General features: G+C 35.9%; 1 pseudogene across 1 annotated transcript in view; it reads right to left on the bottom strand.

The window, feature by feature from the left end:
- Positions 1 to 11372, bottom strand: part of LOC144973850 (uncharacterized) — a 38019-nt pseudogene extending 26647 nt beyond the window's left edge. Inside the window, exons 1-4 of the transcript XR_013645625.1 lie at positions 11026 to 11372; positions 10249 to 10329; positions 9080 to 9193; positions 4836 to 6177 (exon numbers count right to left, since the gene is read on the bottom strand). The product of XR_013645625.1 is annotated as an uncharacterized LOC144973850 (transcript). The remainder of the gene's footprint in view (positions 1 to 4835; positions 6178 to 9079; positions 9194 to 10248; positions 10330 to 11025) is intronic.
- Between the last annotated feature and the right edge of the window lie 6600 nt (positions 11373 to 17972).

Genomic DNA, 17972 nt, shown 5'->3' with positions numbered 1-17972 from the left:
GGAACATTTATTAAAAGAATGTGCCCATCAGCTGCCCCCCCCCCCCCATTTTACACGCATTTTTAACATGTCCCTCCAACCAGTTTTGATCCCTGCAGTTGAGAAAACGTCAAAAATTGTTCCTATTCCAAAAACAATTTTTAAAAAAATTGAATCAATAAAAGATCTCAGATCTGTTGCACTGACTTTGATAGTCATAAAATCTTTAGAAAAACTTGTCCTTATTAAAAAGATTTTCCACATGTAAAGCATTCATATGGATTTTCCTCAAAAGGGAAGCTTGAGTGTCCATGCAAAGCTGAACCGCAGGCAAATGCTTTTCCACAAGTAAGACATTTATGTGGCTTTTTGAGTGTTCATCCACAAGTGAGCTTTGATAAAGGTTTTTTTCCACAAGTAAGACATATATTATGCAGTTTTTCCTGAATGGATTCTTGGGTGTTGATGCAAGGCTGCCATGAGCAAAAGCTTTTCCACAAGTAAGATGATGTGTATAGATAGTATGCAGATGACGTCACTCAGGTCTTTGTTCTTGTTTTTTGCCATCCGCGTTTATGAGTAATGCTCACTGAACTGTATTAACCCGACTATAAACGTTCATGGATACACACAGTTTTGTGTGTTGATCCGTTATACTTCCGGATGGCAATGTTATGAGCTTCTTAGCCAAGCGCATGCTATCTATAGAAATGCCTGCTAGGAAACAAAGGGAGATAAGACCGTATACATGAGGGCAAATCCAAAACATGATAGTGAAATAAGGATCGATAAGAATGTAAATGGAGAGGTAAGAGAGTTCTCCTATCTTGGATCCAATAATAATAATAATAATAATAATAATAATAATAATAATAATAATAATAATAATAATAATGTCTTTATTGTCCTCAAAATAGTGGCAATTTGGCATTCAGTTACACATTTATAACAATACAATATTATAAAGAGCATACATTACATAATATATTGACATAATATATACACACTTACACATATATATATACACTAGTAACATCGTAGTCATCGTCACCAACATCGTCATCAACATCATCCTCACAACCTTCCTAATATTCCCGTTACAATCTTTCACTTTCCCTACAACACCATCACCATCCTCATCATTATATTATTTTTTGTGTATCAAGCTAAAAGATGGAAAGCTTGATCAGTAAGACAGAGGTCGTGTTCTCCGATTGTGTTCTCTCTCTCTCTCTCTCTCTCTCTTCCAATTATTCTCTCTTCCAGTCCATCCTTATTATCTTTCTCTTCCTTTATTTCTTTCCCTATTTCCTTCTTCCTCCCTTTTCCACTCTAAAGATAGGGATTGTGTCCTTATCACTTCTATATACTCGAAATATATTGTGAGTCCAAATCATACTCTCTAATGTCATCATAACATGAGTGCATGTACACACGCACACACCTACTATAAACTATTTCTCCTTGTCCTCTATCTCTCTCTCTCTCTTTCTCTCATGAACACACACACACACACATGCAAGAACACAGTTCCTGTCATCCTGTTTCCTGGTCTTCCACATTTATTTCAGAAGTGATACATATTATATATAAATAAATATATATATATAGCGCAACCCCTGGAAAACAACATTGTTCGGGACCAGAAAATTATGTTGTTTTCCAGGGGTGAATTATTCCGGAGTTTTCAAGATGGCAGATAAAGGTGGAGTGGTTAGACCTGTGAATACTCACAGTGCATGCGATGACCAGTGGCTGAGAGAAGGCACGTCCTAACGAAGTTAGAATGTGTATTTCTCTTGTTTACAAAGGGTATACCAGTTACGCTTTCACTCTCCATGGTTTTTTATTGTAAACAGTGCTCGAACACTATTTAACAAAACTAGTAATAAATCAAGAAAATCAAGTATCTGTATGATAATATGATAATAAAACAGAAGAACACAGATGCTCCCATTCACTTTTAATACTGTACATATTATTTAAAATCCATGCGATGATATAAATATAAAATAAAATTTTCTTCTTTCATCTCATCTCGGTACCTTTCGGTTACGAAGCAAAGACCGTACCAATGAGTCAAGGTGGCCCCTACAATGTGTTTTGAATACCGAAATATTTATTTAAATCCACTAACATTCACAAGCATTGAAAAATTAGTAGATCTACATCTTACGATATATATATATAAAAAAAAACAAGAAATAAAAAAACAAAAAACAAACAACTAGGTATTCATTTCAATAATTTAAAATTTAGACTGATGTTTAGATAAACAATTGATTTTAAAAAATTAAAATAATAACTTGAAAGAGTCTGTCTTTGTTTTCCCGGCTATTCAAACATGCATTATAAGACCATAAATATCCATGAATGCCCCCATTAGACACAGCATTGCCTGATATCAGTTAACCTCAACCGACCTCAGACAGGTTCAGGTAGTTACATAGAGGATTAATGAACCTTGGAGAGTACCATACACTGATATTCTTCTTTTGCTGTGGTTCCATATGAACTGATGCTGATTCCACACAGTGTAGTAAACATATATGTTCTGATTGGTCAGTTACAAATCGATCTGATTGGGAGAGGAAAAAGCGTTTTTACTGGTGAAGAGTACAAGATGACGATGATTGGGCACCAAGCATCGGAATCAACTGCCGTTTGTTGCTAAAAATAAAAAGATATCGCTATTTGTTTTTTTTATTATTACTAATAGCATACAGAAAAAAATCGGGACCAGAGGTCAAGGTCGCTATCCAGGTGTTGTCATTATCCAGAGGTTGCACTTCATATATATATATATATATATATATATATATATATATATATTATATATATATATATAATATATATATATATAATACCAGTGATCAAAAGACAGTACACACTTGTTTTACCTACAAAATTGGTATGAAACATCGTTATGGTTTATTTAAAACCTATGTGTAATCATAATACTATCATTTATCTTTCATTGTGTTAGAATTTGTAAGGTTTATGGTTAATCGTGTATGCTTCATAGACTTTTTAAAACATGAGCTTCAAAAAGGGAAGTAACAAGTCAAAATATACACTATAATTTTGAAAAAACAATGACATTTTAATAAATTTATTTGTGTTCATTTCATTTGAAGTGAAGGTGAATCTAATTCAATCAGTCACGAGAATGTCCCCCGTTAGCTCCAATCATTAGCCTATGCCAAAGGATAAAAAAGTAATGACGATTTTAAATGTGTATACTTTCTTTTGATCGCAAGTATATATAGATACAGTTACAGTAAAGTTTCACATAATGAGATTATCACAACAAATTTACATTTTAGATAATCATTAATCAAACACTCTTTAATATTATCAACACATCCACAGAAGTGTAAACTTACATTCACATCTCTCTCTCTCTCTCTCTCTCTCTCTCTCTCTCTCTCTCTCTCAATCTCTCTCAATCTATCTATCTATCTTGAGGGAGTTGTAAATTTGCAACATGGTCTTTTTGCTGCTTTTTTTATCTTAACATAGTGTCGAAATGATGTTTACAGAAATGATGTTTACGGAATACAGCCACTGCAAAAGCAGCCGATCACAAAGAAATGGAGATGTCTAGTGGATGCCCTAGGTGCTTCTAGGGCCAAAAGGATGAAGTTAGTAAGTCATAAATTGCAAATGCTTTTCCACAAGCAAGACAATGATATGATTCTCTTAAGAATGGAATCTTCTTGAGTGTAATTGAAGTTTGAACTTTGAGCAAATGCTTTTCCACAAGTAAGACATTAATATGTTCTGATTGGTCAGTTACAAATCGATCTGATTGGGAGAGGAAAAAGCGTTTTTTACTGGTGAAGAGTACAAGATGACGATGATTGGGCACCAAGCATCGGAATCAACTGCCGTTTGTTGCTAAAAATAAAAAGATATCGCTATTTGTTTTTTTATTATTACTAATAGCATACAGAAAAAAATCGGGACCAGAGGTCAAGGTCGCTATCCAGGTGTTGTCATTATCCAGAGGTTGCACTTCATATATATATATATATATATAATATATATATATATATATATATATATATACCAGTGATCAAAAGACAGTACACACTTGTTTTACCTACAAAATTGGTATGAAACATCGTTATGGTTTATTTAAAACCTATGTGTAATCATAATACTATCATTTATCTTTCATTGTGTTAGAATTTGTAAGGTTTATGGTTAATCGTGTATGCTTCATAGACTTTTTAAAACATGAGCTTCAAAAAGGGAAGTAACAAGTCAAAATATACACTATAATTTTGAAAAAACAATGACATTTTAATAAATTTATTTGTGTTCATTTCATTTGAAGTGAAGGTGAATCTAATTCAATCAGTCACGAGAATGTCCCCCGTTAGCTCCAATCATTAGCCTATGCCAAAGGATAAAAAAGTAATGACGATTTTAAATGTGTATACTTTCTTTTGATCGCAAGTATATATAGATACAGTTACAGTAAAGTTTCACATCATGAGATTATCACAACAAATTTACATTTTAGATAATCATTAATTAAACACTCTTTAATATTATCAACACATCCACAGAAGTGTAAACTTACATTCACATCTCTCTCTCTCTCTCTCTCTCTCTCTCTCAATCTCTCTCAATCTATCTATCTATCTTGAGGGAGTTGTAAATTTGCAACATGGTCTTTTTGCTGCTTTTTTTATCTTAACATAGTGTCGAAATGATGTTTACAGAAATGATGTTTACGGAATACAGCCACTGCAAAAGCAGCCGATCACAAAGAAATGGAGATGTCTAGTGGATGCCCTTAGGTGCCTCTAGGGCCAAAAGGATGAAGTTAGTAAGTCATAAATTGCAAATGCTTTTCCACAAGCAAGACAATGATATGATTCTCTTAAGAATGGAATCTTCTTGAGTGTAATTGAAGTTTGAACTTTGAGCAAATGCTTTTCCACAAGTAAGACATTAATATGGCTTTTCTCCAGAATGGATTCTTGAGTGTTTACACAAGGCTGAATGGTCAGCAAATGCTTTTCCACAAGTAGGACATTTATATGGCTTTTCTCCAGAATGGATTCTTGAGTGTTTTTGCAAGTCTGAACTTTGAACAAATGATTTTCCACAAGTAAGACATTGATATGGTTTATCTCCAGAATGGATTCTTGAGTGTGATTTCAAAGTTGAACTATGAGCAAATGTTTTTCCACAAGTAAGACATTTGATATGGCCTATCTCCAGAATGGATTCTTGAGTGTGATCGCAAGGTTGAACTTTGAGCAAACCCTTTTCCACATGTAAGACACTGATATGGCTTTTCTTCAGAATGGATTCTTGAGTGTTTACACAAGGCTGAATGGTCAGCAAATGCTTTTCCACAAGTAGGACATTTATATGGCTTTTCTCCAGAATGGATTCTTGAGTGTTTTTGCAAGTCTGAACTTTGAACAAATGCTTTTCCACAAGTAAGACATTGATAAGGCTTATCTCCAGAATGGATTCTTGAGTGTGATTTCAAAGTTGAACTATGAGCAAATGTTTTTCCACAAGTAAGACATTGATATGGCCTATCTCCAGAATGGATTCTTGAGTGTGATCGCAAGGCTGAATGGTCAGCAAATGCTTTTCCACAAGTAAGACATTTATATGGCTTTTCTCCAGAATGGATTCTTGAGTGTTTTTGCAAGTCTGAACTTTGAGCAAATGCTTTTCCACAAGTAAGACATTGATATGGCTTATCTCCAGAATGGATTCTTGAGTGTTTTTGCAAGTTTGAACTTTGAGCAAATGCTTTTCCACATGTAAGACATTGATATGGCTTATCTCCAGAATGGATTCTTGAGTGTGTTTGCAGATGTGAAGGTCAAGCAAACGCTTTTCCACAAGTAAGACAGTGATATGGCTTTTTTCCAGAATGGTTTTTTGTGTGTTTATGCAAAGCTGACCTATGAGGAAATGTTTTTTCTTTTTGAAACATTTCTTCTTTTCCATCTGCACCACTTCCATTACCAGGCATATTCTGGGATGTGGAAGATGGTTCAGAACAGGGATCAAAGTTATCCTTGGTGTCATTCTCAGATATTTCAGGCAATTTAACACAACTGACAGCCGATTGATCAATATCAATTTCAAGATGAAAGTCCTCATGGAGTCTCTCATCCAAAGGATTGCCACAGTCTTCAACATCTACATCCTTGGGCTCTGCAAAATAAGAATCGTTTTCAAAAATTATTCATAACATCCTTTAACAAATAGTCAAAGAGGAAACGATAAAAATCTATAACAAGTGAAGAAAATCATAAAAGCATTACACTCCAACTACTACATAATGTATTTAATATTTTTCTTAAGCCTGTTTTTTCTCTTCCCCCTTTTACTATTATCAGTATCTGTTCCATCCTCATAATGAATTATCTAGACAATAAATTAGATTTCACAGTCACAAGTAAGGAATTTGTTATGCTGTCATCTGCATTTTTTGCCAAATTGGGACCTAAAATTTGCCAAAATTTGCCCCAAAAAACCCCGAAATTTGCCAAGAAATTTTCCAAAAAGACCAAAATTTGCCAAAAGATTTGAGGAGGAAAACTAAGCGTTTCAGTAAAAATTAACACGCGATACAGAAAAAAATTATATAAAAGACAATATATGACATTTAAGGACTTGAGAAATGAAATGACTGTGATTAGCGTTGTTACAAAGATTTTAAAGGATCATTATCCGTAGAGAGTAGCTTCCCTTGGTTTGGTCCCAGGCAAAGCTGCAACATTTCTCAAGTTTCGCACTTTTTTTTTCGTTATTTTGTTTTCGCTTCTTTTTTTTTCCCCAAAATTTGCCACGCGATTCGCCAATTTTCCCAAAATTTGCCACGATTTGCCAATTTTGGGAAATTTGCCTAAATTTGCGGAACGCCCTGATATTTGCGGCCGCAAAAAATGCAGATGACAGGTTATGTGTAATAAATCATGAATTATCAGATCGATTGCAAGGCACTCAGGTACACATGATATGATGTCATTCATACTTGAGGCAACATATAAAAGTGTTGGGTTTTCATTAATTCTCTTGTCAAAACATTTGTTTGTTTGTTTGTTTTTAAGGGTTTTACGGCGCTTGCAACACATTTAGGTTATATCAGCACCAGTAAAAAGGAAGAAAATGGGATAGTAAAAAGTTCTAGAATTACAATTAAAGCATCCAAGAAAAAGTAAGACAAAGGGGAACTGGGAACAAATAGGGATCAGATGTAGATTCCAAGAGCTTACCACCAATGTACTTAGTTTGTGATCACCTATTAACCCTAATCGTATGTCATGTTTTTACCCCTTAATCGTATGTCGGGGGATCGTTTGTTATCCCATGACAACATATAGTAAAGTAAAGAACTATCCCTATTCATACGTCTGGGTGATTTTGTTACCCCATGACAATATATAGTAAAGTAGAAGAATACTCTTATTCGTATATCAGGGGTGATTTTGATAAACGTAATAATCATAAGTCGGCATTTGTTCATAATTATAACAAGTCAGATGCTTGATCATTGCTGTGATTCCCATTTACTTCCCTGTGACATACACGTCATATGACAATAAAAATCTACTGTGTTGCAAACCACCACCACTGCCGCCGCCACCACCACCACCGTAGTAATAATAATAATAATAATAATAATAATAATAATAATAATAATAATAGTAATAGTAATAATAATAATAATAATAATAATAATAATAATAATAATAATAAAATAATAATATTAATAAAATAATAATATATTAATATATATATATATTAATTATTATTATTATATTATTATTATTATTATTATTATTATTATTATTATTATTATTATTATTATTATTATTATCATCATCATTGTTATCATTATTATTATTATTAAACTCACTTTAGATAAAATCTTGTTTAAAATAAACTTCTGTCAAGTCCCGTTTATCTCCTAATCAAAGCCTGGTTTAAATAAACACAAATCAGTCTCTGGCTGGTTAAAATTAACTGTTCTCTGCCGCTACACAGAGGCCTTTTTTTCCCCCAAGCATAAAAGCAAATGGCAAAGTTCTGAAATAAGTACAGTTGTACACACTCCCATGCAATGCCATCACAGTCGCAAACAGCTTCATCGCTACTCATCCCCACCCCCATATACCAACCCCTATCTCTATTAGTTGTACAGACTCCCATGCAATGCCATCACAGTCACAAACAGCTCCATCGCTACTCATCCCCACCCCCATACACCAACCCTTATCTCTATTAATTGTACACACTCCCATGCAATGCCATCACAGTCACAAACAGCTTCATCCCTACTCATCCCCACCCCCATACACCAACCCTTATCTCTATTAGTTGTACACACTCCCATGCAATGCCATCACAGTCGCAAACAGCTTCATCACTACTCATCCCCACCCCCATACACCAACCCCTATCTCTATTAGTTGTACACACTCCCATGCAATGCCATCACAGTCACAAACAGCTCCATCGCTACTCATCCCCACCCCCATATACCAACCCATATCTCTATTAGTTGTACACACTCCCATGCAATGCCATCACAGTCGCAAACAGCTTCATCCCTACTCATCCCCACCCCTATACACCAACCCCAATCTCTATTAGTTATACACACTTCCTCATTGCTACCCGACACATCGCTTTTGGTTTGGCCTTGATCTCTTTGCACACAAATCATGACAACTACCTATCTAATATGTTCCAGTAGTTTTGCTAGCTTTCAATTAGAGTTTCATCAGTTTCAGTACAGATACAATTTAATCAACTATCTAGGTTGATCACAATACAAGTTTACGAAAAAGATGAAGATAAACCTTTCTAAAGATAAGCATATTTTCTGGTCCTGATGAGTCTATTTTAAGCCTAGTCAACAGTGCTTGTTTCAGAACTTTACCAATTGCTTTTATACTTCAAGGTGGTATATTTTTCTTTAGGGTATGAAAAGGGTTCTGTTTTCGTCTCATTTAGGTTGAGAACATTTTTCTCACTTGCAGTCACAATGTTATCTACGAAATACCCAATTATATACTATTTAGAAAACATGATTGCTTGACATTCTTACCAGGTTTGATATAAAAAAGAGCAGCAAGTTGTTCCTCCGATTCCAGTGTGTCATTCATCAACATCTCTATAATTTGACTCACAGTCGATTCTGTAGCCTGATTAGCAAAGCCAGCTGGAACAAATACATTAAGAAATTCTGCATTAACAATAGGGAAATTATTATCTGGATGAAGAAAAAAAATAAGTGTTGCTGTTAAAAGGTTAAAATTGCAGGAATCACGTATCGTAAAGCACTTCCGTAGCACCCCTTTGATTTACGTCATCAGGTGATCCATTGATTCTTTCATCTTCTCCAATACCAGCCCCTCCCCCCCCCCCCCCCCCCCCCCCGCTCTCTCTCTTACTCTTGTCATAGTGTCATCCCCTCGGTGAAACGAAAACTTTCAGCTCGGTTTGAAAACACATGTAGGATTTGTCTCTCACTAGGCCTAGGCTAATGGTTGAAAAACCAAGACATCGGGTAGTGGGTGTCTGGCTAATTTAATCAGGCATTTGGCCGTCTGGCAGCCCAGCTACTGCTTAAGTTTATTCATACTGCAACCACCATTGAGTACAGACGATACAAGCTATTTTGCATTTTATTTTATTTGGTTACCATGTTAATTTGTGTATTATTGTGCTGACGAAGGGCTTGTTGTACGGGAAACCCATTGTCTGTTTTGTTCCCATACGAAGCCTCTCCATTTTCACTCTTTCGTTAGTATTTTTACGTTCTGCCTATAACACACACACACACATGGGGAGGGGGCGGGGGGGGGGGGGGGGGGGGGGTGGGGAAGGATACTAGTAGGAATGAAAGAAATCAAGGTCATAAGTTACTATGCACCAAGCTCAATGCCACCTTTGCCCTCCATCCCAAAGCATGGTACAAGGTTACCGTGTACGTAGATCCTGATGCTAGGTGCCCGGTTGCCGTGTATGTAGATACTCCGATACTAAAATACAATCACCCAAAGATGATTTAAAGAAAAAAAATAATAAAATAACATCGACATACCTGCAAACTCACATACCACTGCCTTTTACTTTTACTTTTGATGTGAAAAAAATGTCCTCTACAATTGGAACAACCTAGCTGCTGATGTATCAAGTTTCTGTACAATATTGAAGACACTACCAGTAACTAAGACACAATTCTGCAAGTCTGCAAATTAATAGTAAACTCACTTCTTTGAAGACGGTCCCATACTTGAGTCCTCAAACTAGATTGTTGCTGGCTCTCACTGCCTTTATTCATATCTGGTGTATCTGTTATCATATAAAAATTATTTTAACAGCAAGTTTAAAAATTCACCAATTCTATCAAGTTTATGATAGATAGATGAATACATAAAGTTAAAGAGACAAGTGAATAACTAAATTTTGAGTTTATTGTATCTTCATCTTAGTTTATTGTATCCCAAAAATTTTGATTTATAAATTTACAAAATTCTGATCACTCGTTGCCGAGATATAATAACGTTTGAAGATCGTAGAGTGTAAAAACAAAGTTACATAACAAAATAGTTATCTTGGATATGGGCGTTTAAAATTTGATGAGAGTGATAAAATCTAGCATGAGCTTAAAATCTACATCAAACAAATAATGAATAATGTGCTTACAAATTTTCAAGACAATCAAACTATCACTTTGGTATTTTTTAAATGTTAGATGCCTGTAAATTAATGAAAACACCAACATTATGATTATATTATAATTACGTCCTTCTTGAAGGGTGTTTGACTTTAAATTGTAGAAAAAAGGAAATGAAATTGATTAAAGTATAAAAACTTTATAATTCTAAGGTACAGAGTTTTGAAACTATGTGAGGCCAGTCAGAGAGAGATTGCTGAAACCGAGGAGAGAGAGAGAGAGAGAGAGAGAGAGAGAGAGAGAGAGAGAGAGAGAGAGAGAGAGAGAGAGAGAGAGAGAGAGAGAGAGAGAGAGAGAGAATAACAGAGTACATTGTAATAGACACACGGGGGCTCCAAATTGAAACCAAAATTTCTTATCATTCCAAAACAATGAAAAACACAATGCCACATTGAAAAGACGAATGTTGTGGGTGAATAGACGAGACAGCAGGAAGGCTGAGGATAGATGAAGCTCCCATATATTCTGAAACATGCATTATTCTTTTTGGGAGGCATTCCGAAAGCTCATACATCCCCAGTATTCTTTTTTGTTTGTTTTATAATGTTCTAGTAGGGGGTTTGGGAAGGGGGGGGGGGACTTTTTTATAATGTTCTAGTAGGGGGTTTGAGACTTTAAAAAAAATGTTTACCCCCTCCCAAGGAACAATATAAACAAAAAAGAATACAGGGGACGTAGGAGCTTTTGGAAGGTCGTCCTGCTCTATTTTTAAAAATACAATCAGAGTCAAAGTGTCTTGATTCTCTTCTAATCCCAATGACTGAAGTGAATGACAGTCTCAGCAGTCATGTTTCGTGAAACATATGCATTTCCTTTGTTGCATAAAATACAAATGCTTCCAACAACACTGGTGTAACGTACCCATTATTTTCACTTGAATTTGAAAATTTTGACGAAAGATAAACGATTAGTATCTAGAGTTTAGAAAATTAAGGTTAACATCTAAAGTCTAGACAAGACGTCTACATCTACTCAGTTATAATAAAAAAGAAGGAAGAGGTACATGATAGTTTGAACGCTTTATTATTATTTCTTAGTATCTACAAAATCTCGCATAGTTCGCATTTTACATATTCCTTCATTTTACTTTCATTTCCTTTTTGATAGCAAAAGCCTATCTACAAGAAGTCTTGCCGCCACCCAAATTCCAGAACGTGGAGTATCTTGTTTTCAGGGGCGGTTGCTGGCTGATTATTTAAGGCGGCATGGATCGAAAACATTCTCTCACCGTACTCAGGTGTAAAATGATTACCTGACCGGTTTTGGAGGAAAATGTTATCTCGCCCAACAGGCATCATGTCGCGTCTTCATGTTGCTATTGGCTTAGGAGCCCTTTTTAAGTGTCTTGAGCTCACTCAGTGGATATTGCGCAAAATCAATGAGTTTATTATTTTTAGAATGTGTGTATATTGTGTGTAAAAAAAAAAAAGGAGGGTGGGGGGGGGGGGGGGGGCAAGTGTGGTTTGAATTTTAAACAGATGTACTCACGTAACTGGTATTTACGTTGGGCATATATTATGTAAAAGAGGTCCATTTGTCTATTTTCCTCTAGAGAAAAAAATTGTATTTCACCCGATCATTGAAGTCTATGGATCATTTCATAGTTGTTTCGGTATGGATTGCGATACACGTCTTTTCATTGAGATTTGTGAATATCATTTAAAAAAAAAAAAGAACAACATGACACCAGCAATTAGACTGCCATATAAAATGTCTTCCTTCGAATATCAACAGCGATAACAGTCATTAATAGAAGGAATAGAAAATCCAACCCAAATGCACTACTTATCTACTCCAAAGACAATAACATAACTAATAATTACAAATTGAACTGCTGTGTGTGTCGGGTTAATGGACTGGGATTTTTATTTATAGCATCATGGGGCTCTACTCGGTGAATGATTTGTGTAATATTCTTATTGATGATTAAAATCCATTTCAGTAAAACGAATAGCATAAGATCTATATTTATTGACATTTTCTTCATCCGTATCGTCTGATTACAACAAACCTGTTCTTCCAATGATAAAACTGATATGGTTTTGATTTCTCCCAAGTCAGACCCCAAGGTGTGCAAAACTAAATTTGCCGGCCTGACCTAGTTATTTTGGCAGTAAAGAGTACCTATCAGTTGTTTGTGGCGGGAAGTGGATAATCGTGGTTTTAAAACATGAAGAAAACAGTCTGTTATATAAAATACTTGGGCTGCCTGTTGACTTTTTGGCTCATGGTAGCCCCCATGCCCCACCCTCAGCTCATTGTCGCACGTCATCTCGCGTGGGACAAGAAAAGGAGAGCCGTCTGTGATGACGCACAACCTTCGTACAGTAGGTACTGATACCTATCATGGCTAGTAAGGCAGGAGAGATGTGCGAGTGTTAAGCAGAAAGCAGCATATGCAAAAATTGAGACGAAAAGCAGTATCTGCTAAATTTGAAAAATATAGGGCGGCACAAAACAACTTCGCTCAATAGACCGACCGCCAGTGCTTGTTTTGTCTTGTCATTAAGTCTCAACTCCATGCATGGAAGACAATCGTGACCGTGAGTGTGGTCAGAACACTGGTCAATTGGTCAGAACTCATGGACGTGCCCAAGACTTGATTTTGATTCTATCAATTTATCCGTAAATTCAATTTGATCATTAATTTTTTAAAGTATGTTTTCGTGCAGAAAATTCCATATTGTTTGTTTTTAAGGGTTTTACGGCGCTTGCAACACATTTAGGTTATATCAGCGCCAGTAAAAAGGAAGAAAATGGGACAGTAAATAGTTCTAGAATTACAATTAAAGCACCCAAGAAAAAGTAAGACATAGGGGAACTGGGAACAAATAGGGATCAGATGTAGATTCCAAGAGCATACCACCAATGCACCTAGTTTGAGATCACCTATAAGTATCATCCAGACACAAGCACAAAATCCAACAAAGAGGAATACACTCAAATGCCTACATTATACATTAAAAAAAAAACAATAATACATTACAGAGAGATGATTTACAAGGAAAAAAAATATCATCTCCCAAAACAATAACTATGCATTTGACTGTTTCCCTCCCATCTAGGACTCCGGCCAGGGCCAGGACAAAACCAAGTAATCTCATGCCAAGACAAAGACAGAAAGCAAGTTGGAAAACAGATATAAGGGGATAGAAGACACAGTATGTACCCCCTGTCCACTATGGGAGGTCAGGATCCCCACCCAGTAAAATTCCATATTCGGATGCTTTGAAAAAACAAACAAACGAGTTGACATTATAATAGAAATTTATTGTCCAAAGAAATGGAAATTCATTTTGGTTCACATCGATGCCAATATAAAAAACAATTATAGTCATAGTATAGTAGGCATGCCATATACACTCACGTAGGCTAATTACAAATGCACACACTACCGCACACATGCACACTCCTTCACAACAGAGAAGCAATCATGAATAGATAATAACAAAACAAATAATCACCAAGTTGACGGTGATGATGATGATCATGACTACTTCGAGGAAAATGATGTTGATGATGATGATGATGATGACGACGACGATGATGATGACGTTGCATTAACTCGTGACTGCGGGACTGGTATGAAATGTTATCTAACGATCCATGTCTCTTTGTTGTTGGCATTCATTACTACTATTAAGATTACTGTTCCTACTGCTAGATACACCGATTACTGCTACTATTACTACTACTACTGCTACTTTTATTATTTTACTACTACTACTACTACTACTACTACTACTACTACTACTACTACTACTACTGCTGCTGCTGCTGCTACTTTTATTATTTTACTACTACTACTACTACTACTACTACTACTACTACTACTACTACTACTACTACTACTAATATTACTTTACTAAAATTGAGCTTTTATATAGCGCAATATCCACTAAATGTGCTCAAAGCGCTTTACAAGGGGTCCCTGGTCACCAGCAACATTTAACATGTAGGACGGGATATGACGCCTGTTAGGCGATATTACAATTTTTCGGACGGAGACAACGCTGTTAACGGCCAGGTACTCATTTTACACCTGAGTACGGTGAGAGAATGTGAGTAAAGAGCCTTTTCCAAGGACTCAACTATGCGCCGAGCGCGAGGCTCGAACCCAGGACCTTCCGATCCGAAAGCGAGTGTCATACCACTAGACCACATAGCCGCACTACAACTACTAACGTTCTGTTCTGGATTTAAAACTTATCACCCTGCTATTTTCATGAACGAGGACTAGATTTAGTAATTTACTAGTCTAGTAAATGTCTAGCTAGTCTTAAGCCCAAGCGAAGCAAGCCTCTAAAAAAATCGGATTTCAAGAACGCTTTCTGGTTTCTTTCGTTTCAACGGCTTTCAATTGGAACAGGTGGATGCATTGAGTTCTTACACATTGTCTGTGCACGCTGGCTGGATGACTTTGGCCTTTTTGGAGTGTGCGTCTTTCATGTAATGGCGACCAGTTTAGGCATTTGCGCATCTCATTGACGCTTTCAGTCCTCTACTATGTGTGAAAAACAAACCTAAATGCTCTGTTCTTAATTTTCTCGAGCTGCTCCATTTGCTTTTTACTCTTGGGCTCCCAAACGCATGCGCTTTAATTTTAAAACACCCCATATGAAGACTTTATAGGTTTCTCCACAGACTACCTGTTATCTATGTGTTTCTCTAATGTTCTGTCCCTCCTGGAAAATGCTGTGGCCTTCCGCATCCGTCAGCAAAACGCTAACTAATTCCCACTACAACTACTACTACTGCTCCTCCTCCTGCTACTACTACATTACTACAACAACTACTATTACTACAACTACTAGACTACTACAACTACATTATAACTACAACAACAACTACTACTACTACTACTACTACTACTACTACTACTATCACTACTACTGCTATGACTACTACTATTACTACTACCACTATTACTACTACTACTATTACTACTACTAGTACTACTACTACTACTACTACTACTACTACTACTACTACAACCACTTCTACAACGACTAATACCACTGCTACGACCACTACAACCATTACCTCTACCACTACTATTATTATCTTTATATTATTATTACTACTACTACTACTACTACTACTACTACTACTACTACTACTACTACTACTACTACTACTACTACTATTACTACTACTACTACTACTACTACTACTACTACTACTACTACTACTACTACTACTACTACTACTACTACTAACTACAGTAAAACATTTTTTTGTTGGAATTTCGTTTCTTTTTATTTATCATTGTCATTCATGTGTATCTTGTTTTTTTTTTTGTTTTTTTCCCTAATCGGTTGACCATGTAAACGTCAGCTATTTTAGGTGACATTTTAAAATTAACCCATTCTTAACACGATACTCTGCCACAGAGGCTGGTGCAGCATGCTAAAGGTTTAAAATCAATGTTCTTTAAAATAGTGTACTTCTACATTGTCAAGTAGTCTGGTAGTTAGTATATATTTCTGCTTTTTAGTTGTTTTTAATGAAACGAAACTTAATGCAGAATTCATATTCATTGTGAAAATTAGGTTTTGAGGGTTATAAAAGCACGCAAGAACATGCATAAATGTCGGATTTTTGGCATAATGTCGAATTTATGGCATAATTTTGCCCCAAAAAATGGGATAATTCCGCGGGGACAGAAGGTTCCTTGGACAACTTTGTACATTGTACATAAAGTCTGGGAAAATATTTTAAAAAGAGAAAACATACCAATTATCTCTGTCCTCTATCTGGAATTTAGTAATGTTTGTTTGTTTTTAAGGATTTTAAGGCGCTTGCAACACGTTTAGGTTATATAGCGCCAGTAAAAAGGAAGAAAATGGGATAGTAAAAAGTTCTAGAATTACAATTAAAGCATCCAAGAAAAAGTAAGACTAAGACATAGGGGAACTGGGAACAAATATGTATCAGATGTAGATTCCAAGAGCACACTAACAAATGTACTTAGTTTGAGATCACCTATAAGTCTCATCCGAACACAAGCACAAAATCCAACAAAAAGGAATACACTCAAATGCTTACATTATACATTCAAAATAACAAACATAATAATACATAACAGAGAGATGATTTACAAGGAAAAAAATATCATCTCCCAAAACAATAACTATGCATTTGACAGTTTCCTTCCCAGACAGGACTCCAGCCAGGGCCAGAACAAAACCAAGTAATCTCATTCCAAGACAAAGACAGAAAGCATGTTGGAAAATAGATATAGGGGGATAGAGGACACAGTATGTACCTCCCTGCTCACAATGGGAATAAGGTCATTGAAGAACAAAATTGATGAACTGACTGGCAAAAGCATTCCAAGACAAAGACAGAAGGCATAAGGGGATAGAAGACACAGTAATAAGTGCCACCCTGCCCACTATGGGAGGCCAGGAACCCCACCCAGTGGTGGGCTCTTAAACCTGCTGTCAACTTCTACAATTCAAAGCACACGATTTTACCAGAACACATTGAAATTTAAACTTTAAACAAATTTTATACACGTTTTGACACAGCAAACACATTTGATAATGGAAATGAAAAACGTAAATAATTAAACAGGGATTTGGAAGATGAAATGACTATTGAGGTCAGTGAAGTAGAAATTATATTTTTTACTAATACATATTTTCGAAACTAAACGAGAGAAAGGCTGCCGGACTGGATGGGTTGAAAGGAACATTTATTAAAAGAATGTGCCCATCAGCTGACCCCCCCCCCCCATTTTACACGCATTTTTAACATGTCCATCCAAGGAGTTTTGATCCCTGCAGTTTAGAAAACGTCAAAAATTGTTCCAGTTCCAAAAACAATTTTTAAAAAATGGAATCAATAAACGATCTCAGATCTGTTGCACTGACTTTGATAGTCATGAAATCTTTAGAAAAACTTGTTCTGATTAAAAAGATTTTCCACATGTAAAGCATTCATATGAATTTTCCTCAGAAGGGAAGCTTGAGTGTCCATGCAAAGCTGAACCGCAGGCAAATGCTTTTCCACAAGTAAGACATTTATGTGGCTTTTCCCCAGAATGGGTTTTTGTTGAGTGTTCATCCACAAGTGAGCTTTGAGAAAATTTTTTTTTCCACAAGTAAGACATATATTATGCAGTTTTTCCTGAATGGATTCTTGGGTGTTGATGCAAGGCTGCCATGAGCAAATGCTTTTCCACAAGTAAGATGATGTGTTTAGAAATGCCTGCTAGGAAACAAAGGGAGATAAGACCGTAAAAATGAGGGCA

This window comes from Berghia stephanieae, chromosome 5 (genome assembly GCF_034508935.2).
Source record: "Berghia stephanieae isolate SIO BIC M18660-M18661 chromosome 5, UCSD_Bste_1.3, whole genome shotgun sequence".
Taxonomy (NCBI): domain Eukaryota; kingdom Metazoa; phylum Mollusca; class Gastropoda; order Nudibranchia; family Aeolidiidae; genus Berghia; species Berghia stephanieae.
Note: the sequence above shows the minus strand (reverse complement) of the source record. Positions and strands in the feature narration are given on the sequence as shown.